At 32.7% G+C, this 12,195-nt stretch overlaps 1 non-coding gene across 3 annotated transcripts; it reads left to right on the top strand.

The window, feature by feature from the left end:
* Positions 1–736: 736 nt before the first annotated feature.
* LOC112033273 (uncharacterized) lies at positions 737–10,208 on the top strand. Of its 3 annotated transcripts, none has more exons than XR_010626313.1 (8): positions 737–883; positions 2,485–2,599; positions 2,696–2,862; positions 2,943–3,092; positions 3,245–3,400; positions 3,511–3,734; positions 3,816–3,955; positions 9,695–10,208. It is a non-coding gene; the product is annotated as an uncharacterized LOC112033273 (transcript). The 3 variants fall into 3 exon arrangements; XR_010626312.1 differs by having other exon boundaries at positions 3,511–3,730; XR_010626314.1 differs by lacking the exon at positions 2,485–2,599 and having other exon boundaries at positions 3,511–3,730.
* The last annotated feature ends 1,987 nt before the right edge of the window (positions 10,209–12,195 follow it).

The raw sequence follows: 12,195 nt of genomic DNA on the forward strand, positions 1-12,195 counted from the left end.
TATTTTTTTTATTTTAAATAGGTAAAATGTAACTGAATAAAAAAAGAAAAGAAAGAGATTACTTTCATTATAATGATGCTCTTTCATAAAATGCTGATGGGGCATTTTTTGTTATTATTTTAATGCCACATCAGCTTCAAGTATGTAAATTGTGTACATCATTTGCACGATGAATATTTCCGTTAATAAGTTAATGGTAAGATCAAATTGATTATAAATTGAAAAATAATAGAGATAAAATTGATTGTTACAAAAATGTAAGACCAAATTGATGTGCCTCAAAAGTAAGGACTAAAAAAAAAGAAAAAGAAAAAAAGAACTGGAATTACTTTCTTTATAATGATGCTCTTTCATAAAATTAAAAGACCACGATTATTTATGTATTTAGAAACACTAAAAAAGAGAAAAGCAAAAGAAAAAAAAAGGAATTTATAGTCTATAAAAAATTCTTACAATATCTTTATATTCTTTTCTAATAACCAAGTAAATAAGAAACAACAAGAAGACAAAATATTTTGAAGAAGAGCTCCTCTGTTTTTTTTTTGTTTTTTTTAATTTTTTTATTTTTTAAATAGGTAGATCTACTGAATAGAAAATTGAGTATATTTTGTTTTTTGTTTAAAGAAGTATATTGTATGGGACTCAAAACGCGGTCGTTTTATGTCATCAGTTTATTACCTAGGTGGAAATAAACGACACAGTTTTGCGGGACTTCTATTCTAAATTCTAATTCTAATTCTACAACGTGCAGAGTTCAGACGAGGAGAGAGAGAGAGATGGGGAAAACGAGATGTAACGATCAGGTTCGAGTACCGAAATTCAAGAAACGATGGTTCGTTGCAGATCAGATCAGATCAGATTAGTTTCTGAAGTGATTTTGCAGGTAAATCTACGCTTCCATGTAACGATGGGTCATATTATTGTTGCACACTGATTTGTGAACTCTTGGATTAGCTGGCCCCTCTCTAACCCATGAACCAGCCCAGAGTCCCAGACATGTTGAGTAATTTATTGAATCCAAACTGACCCATATTCTTAGAAACACATCCAGGACCTGTCTTGTCTTTTGAATGTTAGTCGCATAAAACCATATGAACTATTCTCTCTCTTTCTAAAAAAGTTTGTGGGATGGGGATAATCTCCATCTACACTTGGTTTCAACCTCTAAATGAAACTGTTATATTCATATGTCTAAACTTTATGGAGTTGTCATGGCTAACACCTTTTGTCCATATCAAAATATGACTCACATGTCTGTTTCCCTTATTAAATTGCCACATTTGTTCTGGTAGATGTAAGAATGAACTTGTGAATTGAAAACATTTAGGCTAGCGTGTAATTAATGCATAGGTACAATAAAAATTTAATCTTGCCTGAGAATTGTGTTTCCTTGTTTGTAAACTTGTAAGATAAATTAATTTCTTTTCTTTTTTTTTTTTTTTTTTAATGGAGAAGATGAACTTGCTCCTTTGTGAGGTTTTTATTTCTTTACTTATTATTTATTTATTTTGCACTGCATAATCCAAAAAAGCTACAATGTTGGGGATAATGAAGGCTTCAAAACCTGCTGAGGGTTGATGATTTTATTTTGTCTTACAGTGCCTAGGGTAGACTTATTTTTCCTACTTTGATGGTTTTACTGTGAATTAGCTGGTTATGTATTTTTATGTAGAATGACAGGATATATGACTTGTGAAGAAAGTAGGCCTACGATCTCCTTATTTTGTTTGTCTTAGTTTTTCCAAGATAGCCTTCACCTCCACCATTTTTATCTATCTTCCTCAGACAAATATCCACTGTTCCTTTTATCCTCCATCAGCCTAAGATCATTTAGTAGGTTTATCTTCCTAATCCCCACATTTCCATATACTTTATTGTTCCATAACTTCAAATCTTGTTTCAGAGTTTGCAATTTGCTAGTTAGAACAAAACTAGGAGTAACCTGGAAACTATAACTTGCCACCAGCCTCTAACCTTGTCCGCAAAACCACCCTTTCAAAGCCACGAGTTCTCGAATTCAAAATGAGTTTTATTGTCTGTTACACTTCTTTTTATTAAATTATGCCATTGTTGTGTATCTTGTTTCAATTTTCTTTGCTTTCTTGTTAAATTTGTGGAATTATCAAGGTTTGACATTGATTATTATTATTATTATTTTTTTTGCATACTTATTTTATTTTAGTAGTCTTTTCTGGGATGGCCTTGAATATCTTTTTGTTAGATTGTTATCGGTGTTATTTTTCATTGATTTCTCTTGGCACCAGTGGCAGAGTGGCTCCCCAAACTTTTAATTATATTTCAATGAGCCCTAGATAAAATGTTACTTGACCCCTCAAAAAATTTTAAATGTTTAAATTCTGGTTAGTTTAAGTGTATTCTTAGATAATACTCAAACATTAAGACTTTATCCTCTCTAAATATTTTAATTGTTATTGATCATTTGTCTCTGATTTTGTGATTTATAATTGATTCAATTACAATCAGATAATCGTACATGGAGCCAACCCGTAATTAGAGGCAGAACGACTGTTGGTGATGAACTATTTATGTTTCTTTTAGTCTTTAGCCACTTTGCACAGACAATTGATATGCTCACTAAGTGAGTGCTAATAGAACTTTGACTGAAATCTATATATTTTATCTATTAATTGTGAATTCCACTGCATACTTGCTAACATGTTTAACATATTTATAGCTTCTCATAGATGGAGATCTCCACGTGTCATCGGTAATATACCTGAGATACGAAGATGGCACAGTGCAACTCATTATTGTCAAAGTCTGTACATATTTGGTGGCAGTGGAGATCTAGTGATAATAATGATGAGACATACTATAGAAATGTCTACATGTTCCATACAGGTTATTTTTTAACATAACTGGTTACCGATCAAAAAATAAAATTAGACACTGATCTTTTTTCTTTTTATCTTTACTTGTAGCTCGTTTCGTATGGAACCGTATTGCTACATTTGGCAGTCTAGCATCTCCTCGCAACAGCCATGTCTGTTCATATCAACTAGACAAGATGATTGTGGTTGGTGGTAAAGATGGGCATGATTCTTTTTGTTCCAATGTCTATGTGATGGAAGGTTATATAATTTTCTTTGTTGCCAATTTAATTGCAATTGTGATTTCTAAAAAAAATTCATCATATAAAACCTGTGCTGCATAGCTTGGGGCTATCAATTATGCGATTTTAGGAGCTTAATAATAAATTGAATTCTTGGGTTTGTTTCATCAGGTTTAACTTGGAGAGAGCGGTGAACTTCAGGACATTTGGTTTCCCCCTCGAGCTGATCATGCAGCTGTTAACTTTGGTGACAATGGAACAAAGTTGTATATATTTGGGGATATATGATTCAAATCCTATACAACGATGTCTATGTACTTGATATTGGTAAGTAAGAAATAAGCTGACAATATTAGTTGTGTTATATATATATATATATATATAAAATGGTATGTTAGTGTTTTTTTATAATCCCAAATTTTTTGCAACTGGTGCAGTTACCGGTGTATGGACAAATGCGATCATGACAGGTGCTAGGTCTTCAGCTAGAGCTTTTATGACTGGTGCCTCCTTGGATTTACAACGTTTTGATGCACCACCCCAGCTTGTTAATGCACATTTTGGTGGGACTTATGCCAGCTATATTATCAAGAGCTTTTCCAGTTTCAAAGCTATCTGTCTCAGCTAGAGACACTTGTGTTGGACTTAAAGTTTCAGGTTAGTATGTAAAAATCCACTTTTCTGCTCCAAAGTACAAACAAAATAAGATGCTTATCCATTTTGTTGTGATTGAATTTTTCAGAAGTTAACCTGCTTTCCCAAATGGACCAAATCAAGGAATCTCAAGCAATTGGAATTGGTACTGAATCACCATGTGTTTTCCTCCTCCTTTGCACAATCCTACTACGTGCATCTCCTTCATGAAATAGATTTAAAATTAAGGTGAATATTTTTACTTCTGAGAGCTTTAGTTGGGGATTTTATGATATTGTTTATTTTTGGGTAAATTTCACTTTTACCATCCTTGATTATTATTGATTTTGCAATCTTCCCCTAAGATAATGATTTGTGCATTTCACACCCCAATTTAAAGAAAAAAAAGATTAGCAATTCACCCCTAAAGGAAAAATATGCCTAAATTACCCTCAACTCAAATAGTGGGATGGCAGTTTAGTACACTTGGCATGTCAACTGAAAATCAGAAATTTTATTTTCTTAGATTTCTAATTAAATCAATTAGATTTTTTTTTTTTTTAACGCAAATGTCTGATGTGCCATATGCCACATGTACTAAGCTGCCATGTCACCAGTTGTGTTAGGCATAGCTTTTGTATTATTTTTCCCTTGATTTATGGGGTAGGTTGATACAACTCTTTGAAATTAGGTGTTAATTGAAAATTTGATTTTCTGGAGGAGATTGCAAAAGGGGTGTGAGGAAGTATGGCTCTTCTGGGGCAGTTGGGGGGTGAACCTTTGGACATTTATATTCAGAGGGGCTGGAAAATTTTTCAAGGTTTATTGCTTTTGAAGTGGGAGATGGTACTAGATTTAGTTTTTAGAGTGATTTATGGTGTGTTGAATACAAGAGGAGAACCCTAAACAATATTAACATCTATGAGTTAAAAGACCTAAAAACTGCATTTATCTTTTGCTCCACATAATCCCAAGTGAGCTATTATCCTAGGGATCTCCCTTAAGGGGCATCAAACCCTACTGAGTGCTGAATTTTTTTCTTACACTACCTAGGGTTTTCTTCCCTTTTTTATAGTTTTCCCCTGAATTAGCTTTTTTGTATTGTTGTATGTTATTATTTGAATATGACTTGTGAACAAGGTAGGCCTATGAACTTTCTGTTAGGTTTGTATTGTCATGTATAATCAAATATAGCATACATGTAATAACTACCTGGATTGATACCCATGTGTAATGAGAAACCTGAAATCCAAGCACCTGAGCTGTTGCGCAGCAATCTGCCTGCACCAGCTAATCCAGGATCACCTAACGACCTGCCATCTGTATTTAATTTTATCAAAGGTTCTAGCAGAGCATTCCATTTTATAATCCTAGGGACTCCAATTTTAATATTCTTTGCAGGCAAACTAAAAAGAAAAATTTTGTAGCGTACTGAACTACTTTTTGTATGATCCGATGTTGAGAGCAAGATTGATTGTTAAAAAAACGCTTGTTCCTAGCTAACCGTAAGCCTTATATTTGCTTTAGTTAAAAGCAATGCAACTCTCCCTAAATTGATGTCAAGTGATAACTATTGGTTTGAGCCAAATTTTTAGTAAGGATATTTAGGGTAAAGGTTTGAGAGATAGACTTTCTCAAGTCTAATGGAAAAAATTAGGACCTCTCTAATTCAAGAGAGAGAAAGATAGTTAGAATTTTTCATTTGTATCTATCACTTAAAACCCCTTTTTGTACAATGGGAACATCATTTCTTCAAATATAAACTCATGATCCAGCTATTTTCAGTCTTTGATTAACTTCTTAGTCCTTCCATTGTGGATTCTTCTCTCCATTTTTGAAAATTAGTTGTGTTCATCAAGAATTCTTGTTTAGGACTTCGATCAAGTGTTTTTGACTCTTACAATTATAATTAATATATTTATAGATTTTATTGTAATTAGTCTTCTCTCAAATATATATATATATATGTATTTTTTCCCCTAAATTTTGAGATTATTAAGATTATTTGTTTGCTTATGAAATTATGCCACATTTTTTATTTGTGGAATAATTTATCAATAAAATAAATTATATATATATATATTTATATTTATATATATAGTTAACTCATGTATTATGTTTGAAAATTATTTAAATTTTAGTGGAAACTATTTTAATCAAGGTTATTAAATTTTGGGCAAAAATGCAAACGCACTCTAAGTTTCCCCATAATTCATGTCCGAGGCTTCAGATTTGAGAGAGAGAGAGAGATTGAATTTTGTTGAATGAAAATTGAGAAAAACACAGAGAGAAAGAAATCCAGTTTAAATATTATGAATAGACCAAAACAACCCCATTTTAAGGGAGTTAACGGATAAGTTTAACGGAAGAATAACAGAGGCCTTAATTGAACACTTTTGAAGCTTAGAAGACTAAATTTAAGAAAGCAAAGTTATAGGATTGAAATGAATTTTAGTGAAATTTAGAGAGTGGGTTTGGTATTCCAACCCAATTCAAAAGCCTTCCATCCTAATTCAAAAACATACCAATGTATTTTCTATCACCAAAATACACTTTCTCTCTTCTAAACCACCTATTTATAATATTGCACCCAACAACTTAACAAAAGATGCGACTTGTAGAGTGAGTGATTGTCTAAATTTGGTAAAGATAGGTTTTGAGCTTCAAGGAGGATATGTATCATTGCATAATATAAGAAGACTAAGAATTGATAGCTACTCTCTTGATCTAGAAAATGTTCAAGTAGATAACTAAAAATTGTAGTATATATAGCATCATAGTTTTCGAACCCAAACCATTTAAAGAATCAAGAAGGGAGATGTTTAAGGTTTTTATGGTCAGGTCAAGGTTGAACCATAATGATGTCGTAATTGATTTTGTAATTAATAAAAAAAAAGGTATATTAAATTTATAAATATTAGCAAAATTGACTAAAAATATCTATAAAAAATTAAAACAGAATTTCAAATAAATTTTATGATATTATAAGGTTAAGAAAATAGTACAACATAAATAAGCATAAAATAATCGTATAACAATCCTTTTATAGTTTTAAAAACCAGACTGAACTGACTAGTTGAATCGGTTCAACTAGGAACTAGACACAAAATCGGACCAAAAAAAAATAGAGAAAATTGTTAGTTCAACCTGTAAAAATGGAAAATCAGATCCATTTTTGGTTCTTTGACCGTTCCGGTTTTTAAAACCATGAATCCTTCAAGTAGAAATCATTTTAATAATATAAAATTCACTTTGAAATATTGAAGCAAATTCCAATGCAAAGGCGTTATTCTTAATTTACAAGTAAATTTATCAAAGAAATCAAACTTAATAATATAATAAAATGAGAGAGAGAGAGAGAGAGAGAGAGAGAGAGAGAGGAGTAATAGAAAAAATTGAAAAATTATAAATCACGTATATCTAAAATAAATATAATAATACTTCATAGTTGTTCCAAGGAACCTAAGTGGTGCGTTGGTTATAATAAAAGCCTTGATTCTTTAATAAGACATGAGGTCCCAGGTTCTAAAATAAATGCAACTCCTTAGCCTAGTTGAAATGGCTCACAGTGTGGACGGTTTTTCGGGTCAAACCCTGGTTGAAGAGGTTCTCTCAAATTATTTGAATGCCCAGTTTTCATATGTAAAGAAATGGATTCCATGACTGGTTACGGTTAACCCAATCGGACCGACTAGTGCGGTCTAGTTTGACAACTTGTTTTTTCTTTTACAACTTTTTTTTTTGTTGAGAAAAGATCAACGCTGCTTATATTAAGAAACTGCAAAATTAGAAATAAGGGAATTTAAAACACCTAGAGGAACAAACTCCATCTAAACTAAGAAAGGAGAAGAAAGTCTAGCTCTCTTCGTTAAGACATGAGTTACTATTGCCCTACCTCCTAGTATGAGAGAAGGAATAGTTCACAAGTGAACCAGCAATAGAGTGGGTCATACCAACATTCAGAGTAAGAGCCTTGCAAACAATCTTAGAGTCTCCTTCAATATAGAGTGGGTATTTCCAATTTCTATCACAAATTGTATTTGTATAGCATCACTATAATTCAGTTGTAATCCAATTAAACAATTATACTTTTATATTGGAACAAAAAATTGATTTCATGTAAAAATAATGGCCGGTTCTAACATGTTAAAAATTGATTTCACGATGGTTAACCCAATCGGACTGGATCGAATAATTATATAATTTTGTCTCATGGTTTATATTAATTCTAAGATTGTTAATTCATTCTAAGTAAAGTTTCAAGTCACCAAAATAACTATAGTTTCCATGATACTAGCAAAATAATTTCTTAATTTACATTAATTAATATATATTTTAATAATTTACATTATTAAAATATTTTATTAACTTACATTAATTATTAGTATTTTTTATTTAGTAGTTAGGGAAAAGTGATTTCAACCTTGAAAAGTGCCACTTATTAAACTGAAAATAAAATTTTAATATAATTTTAACAGAAAAAGAAAAAATGGAAAAAAAAAAAAAAAACTTAAAACCGAATCCAAATTGTAAAAGGAAGACTGACACCTTAAAAGCCTAATCTAATCTAATAATCTTTGATCTTTCAACCTTCACTTTGCTGTTTATGGTGATCATTTTAGAAGTGATATTGGTAGTTGGATCAGCTTTGCATTTCAAAAGAGAATCCAAACTGACTCATAATTCTTAGAAACCCATCTAGGACCTGTCTTGTCTTTTTAATGTTTGTTATATAAAACTAAAAGTTGTGGGATGGGAATAATCTCTATTTATACTTGGTTTCAACCTCTAAATGAAGTTGTTATATTCTTATGTCAAAATTTTATGAAGTTGTCATGGCTAACACCTTTTGTCCGTATCAAGATATCACTCACATGTTAGTTTCTTCTTATTAAATTGCCACATATGTTCTGGTAGATGTAACAATGAACTTGTGAATTGAAAATATTTAGGCTAGCGTGTAATTAATGCAAAGGCACAATAAAACTTTAATCTTGCCTGAGAATTTTGTTTCCTTGTTTGTAAACTTGTAAGATAAATGGATTTCTTGTTTCTTTTTTTATTGGAAAAGATGAAACCTTGCTCTATTGTGGGTTTTTTTTTTTTTTTTTTTTATGTATATTTTTTTGAATTTACCTTTTTGCACTGCATAATCCAAAACAAGCTACTATGTTGGTAATATTGAGGGCTTCAGAATCTGCTGAGTGCTGATGATTTTATTTTGTATTACAATGCCTAGGGTAGACTTATTTTTTCCACTATGATGGTTTGACCATCAATTAGGAGGTTATGTATTTTTTTTGTAGAATGACAGGATATATGACTTGTGAAGAAAGAGGCCTATGATATCTTTTTTTGTTTGTCTTAGTTTGTACATGTGCAATAACATCTGGGTTGATGCTTGATATTGATAATTTGGATTTGGGTGAAGTATTATCAATCTGACATTATGGTAAGGTTGAACATAACCATGGCAGTATGAGTTTTGCTTCTACCTGCTAGCTGAAGGTGCTTTTGCTGTACTAAAGAGCTTTCCACAAGGAAAGAATAGTGGAAAGATTTTTTTAGGTTTAACTACTAGTTAAAGTAGCTAATCTCTTTACTTACATCCATCTTGCCTAGAATCTAGATTATTGTGGGAATGCGGTATCCACATGCACAGAATGTGGTATGATGGGATTAGGCCTTTGTAGCTCATTTAGTCGCTAAGATCCCTTAAGGAAGTTTCAATTTGAAATCCTTATAAATTTATTATGATACTTAGGTTATTTAACCCATGCATATTGGTTGGATTACATGTTGAAAGTGCTACAGCGATTTAACTTATTTTTCATGGGACAACTAGATGGCATATTGCCTAGTATTAGGTTCATGTTTTGGTTGATGATACCATTGCTTTTTATACTTTGTTAGTATTGATTGTTTATACTCTCTCTTTGAGTTCTTGTCTTTGAACAACCATGTGATGTTTACCTTTCCCTTGTGCAGTTCGATGACTTAGGCAAGCCTACGAAAGAGAAAATGGAGGTAAAAAAGTCTAAACGACGACATAATTGCCTCAAGTTGGTTGATTTAATTGGCTTTGTTGGGTGTGGAGTTAATCTGGAGATTGCATCTTACATACTAAGTCATACTGTGTCACTTGAAAAGATAATTATCGATCCCCGCCATCCATATAGATGGACACAAAAATTTTGACAAGCATCTAGAGGCAAGAAGTCGTGCTTGGCAGCACCTTGAAACAAGATTGTCTCTAGGAACACAATTAGTGGTACTATAAAAATTATCAACTTCTGATGGTAAGGTGGGGGTGGAGCTTTTGAAATGTGCTTGGGTTTTTGACATCTTCAAAGAGTGAGGAGTGAATGAGAAACCTCATATTGATTTTGAATTTGAGATGGATCTTGATATGTATCATGTGTATTATGAAATTATAAAGTTCAATAGTTATTTACATTATTTACCAAAAACATAGTTATTTATATTATTTGGTTTTTATTTCTTTGTTTGAATTTGATCCCCCCCCCCCCCCCCCCCCTCTTTTTTATACAATTGCCCAGAGAACAATATAAGTGTTAAAGATATTATTTATATTATTTGCATAGTAAATTAACGTACCATTTTGGTGGTACTTTCTAACAAAAAGAAAAGAAAAACTTGAGGGGGTATTTCTTATTTTAAGTACAAGACCTATTAGTAAATATAACATTGGGCTATTTGAACAACTCTGTTTGACAGTTTGAATTGTATGTAACACTGCTTAACACTGCATGCAATTTTTTTTCCCCATAATGTTATGAATAGCGTTAATTGAGGTAGTGTTCTACGAAAGAATTGCAGTTACCAACTCCTTAAATTTTAAAGATCATGCCCTTTTTAGTGCTTTAATGCATTATATAGCCTTGATTCATCACTTTGAAAGTAAGACAGTAGTAGCAACTGCAGTTACAAACTTATATGAATATGCGTTGTTGAACTTGACATGATGAAATACAAGTATGCTCCTTATGTCACACTGAAGTCAAAAGCTGTTTGGTGTGATTCGAACGAATGGAGATTCTTGTTAACCTTGAAAAATTCATTAACAATTTCTTGCTTTAAATTCCAATATTCTTTTGTATGTTCTGATCTGCAGTACTTAGTAAAGTCTTGCCTTGAATTAGATGTCTAATTCTAATAGGTTTCGGTATTTTAACAATTCAAATAATTGGGCTTTGAGGCCCAAATTGTGTTAGTGGAGAGATTCTGGTAGTGCACCATTCTAAATTGAAACCTTTTGCATCAATAGTGAATATGTTTGCAGGCTGCATTGCACTAACTTTTATGGTTATTAAATGGGTTTATTAGGGATTTGTTGTTAGAACAAGGATGACTACCCTTGGTTTTTTTGGATCTGGTAACAAGGAGGACTACCTTGATGCTGAACCAAAGGGGTTAAGTTTTTCAATATTGTCGACTAGTATTATTTTGCAAAGAACAATGTTTACTCTGGACCTTCTCTTATTAAGAAATTTTATCCCAAGCTTAAATAAGGAATATAAATGATCATATACAAAGTTTTGGAGTTCTATTCCTACCTGCACCAAAAATCAATTAATGTCTTGGTCTAATTTTTAATTTTATTAGTTGTTTTTCAGAGAGAGAGAGAGAGAGAGAGAGAGATTATTTGGTGTGTGGTTTTCTAAAATATTGGTTTACAAAAATTTAAGTCTCAAACTATTAAGGGAGATTAATCTATGTGGGGCCCGTGGGCCTGATAGCCTCGGCCTATCGTGTAGCAGGCTCAAGGCCCACGTCGAGGAAGACTGACCATTCAAGGCTAAGTTGGGAAAAGCTTCTTTTTTACCCACGCCAAGGATCTCTTCGTCCTCGACATACTAAGGATAATTTTAGGAAGGGACAAGTCCAGAGCAAGCTGTCACATTCACACTTAATGCATTCACCTAACCCCTCTGGCCGCATTAATGGGGATATAACCCCTTAGCAGGGCAACGTTGATCAGAGTGAATCACTTGAGTACTGATAAGGCCTCTGATGGGACGGACGGCCAGAAAAAAGGCGAATGGATGATTAACAGATGGAAGAAAGAGATAGGAAGATGAAGACTATATAAGAAAAGCAAGTAAAGTAAAAATTGGGGGGGGGGGGGGGAAAGGGAGAAGAAAAAGGGCCCCCCGGCCCGGGGCCAAGGGGCCTTCCCCTAGTTGTAAAAAAGTTCTAAGTATTTTTTAATAAAAGAAGAGAGTTCATGCTTGGTGAACGGCGGCCAGCGCCTAAACCTTCAATCCATTCTCTACAAATTTATTGTTTGGGCTTATTGGGCTGAAAACCCATTCATACTTTGGGTCCAATCCAAATTGAGTCCCTATAATTGGTGCCGTCTGTGGGAAGGATTAGTGTGCTGGCCGGCGCACCAGGCGGTTGTTCTAAGTGGTCGTTTTACAGTAGGTTGGCGAAGTACAAAAAAAAAAAAAAAAAAAAAAAAAAAA

The sequence above is a fragment of the Quercus suber genome, unplaced genomic scaffold (assembly GCF_002906115.3).
Source record: "Quercus suber isolate HL8 unplaced genomic scaffold, Cork oak 2.0 scaffold_743, whole genome shotgun sequence".
Taxonomy (NCBI): Eukaryota; Viridiplantae; Streptophyta; class Magnoliopsida; order Fagales; family Fagaceae; genus Quercus; species Quercus suber.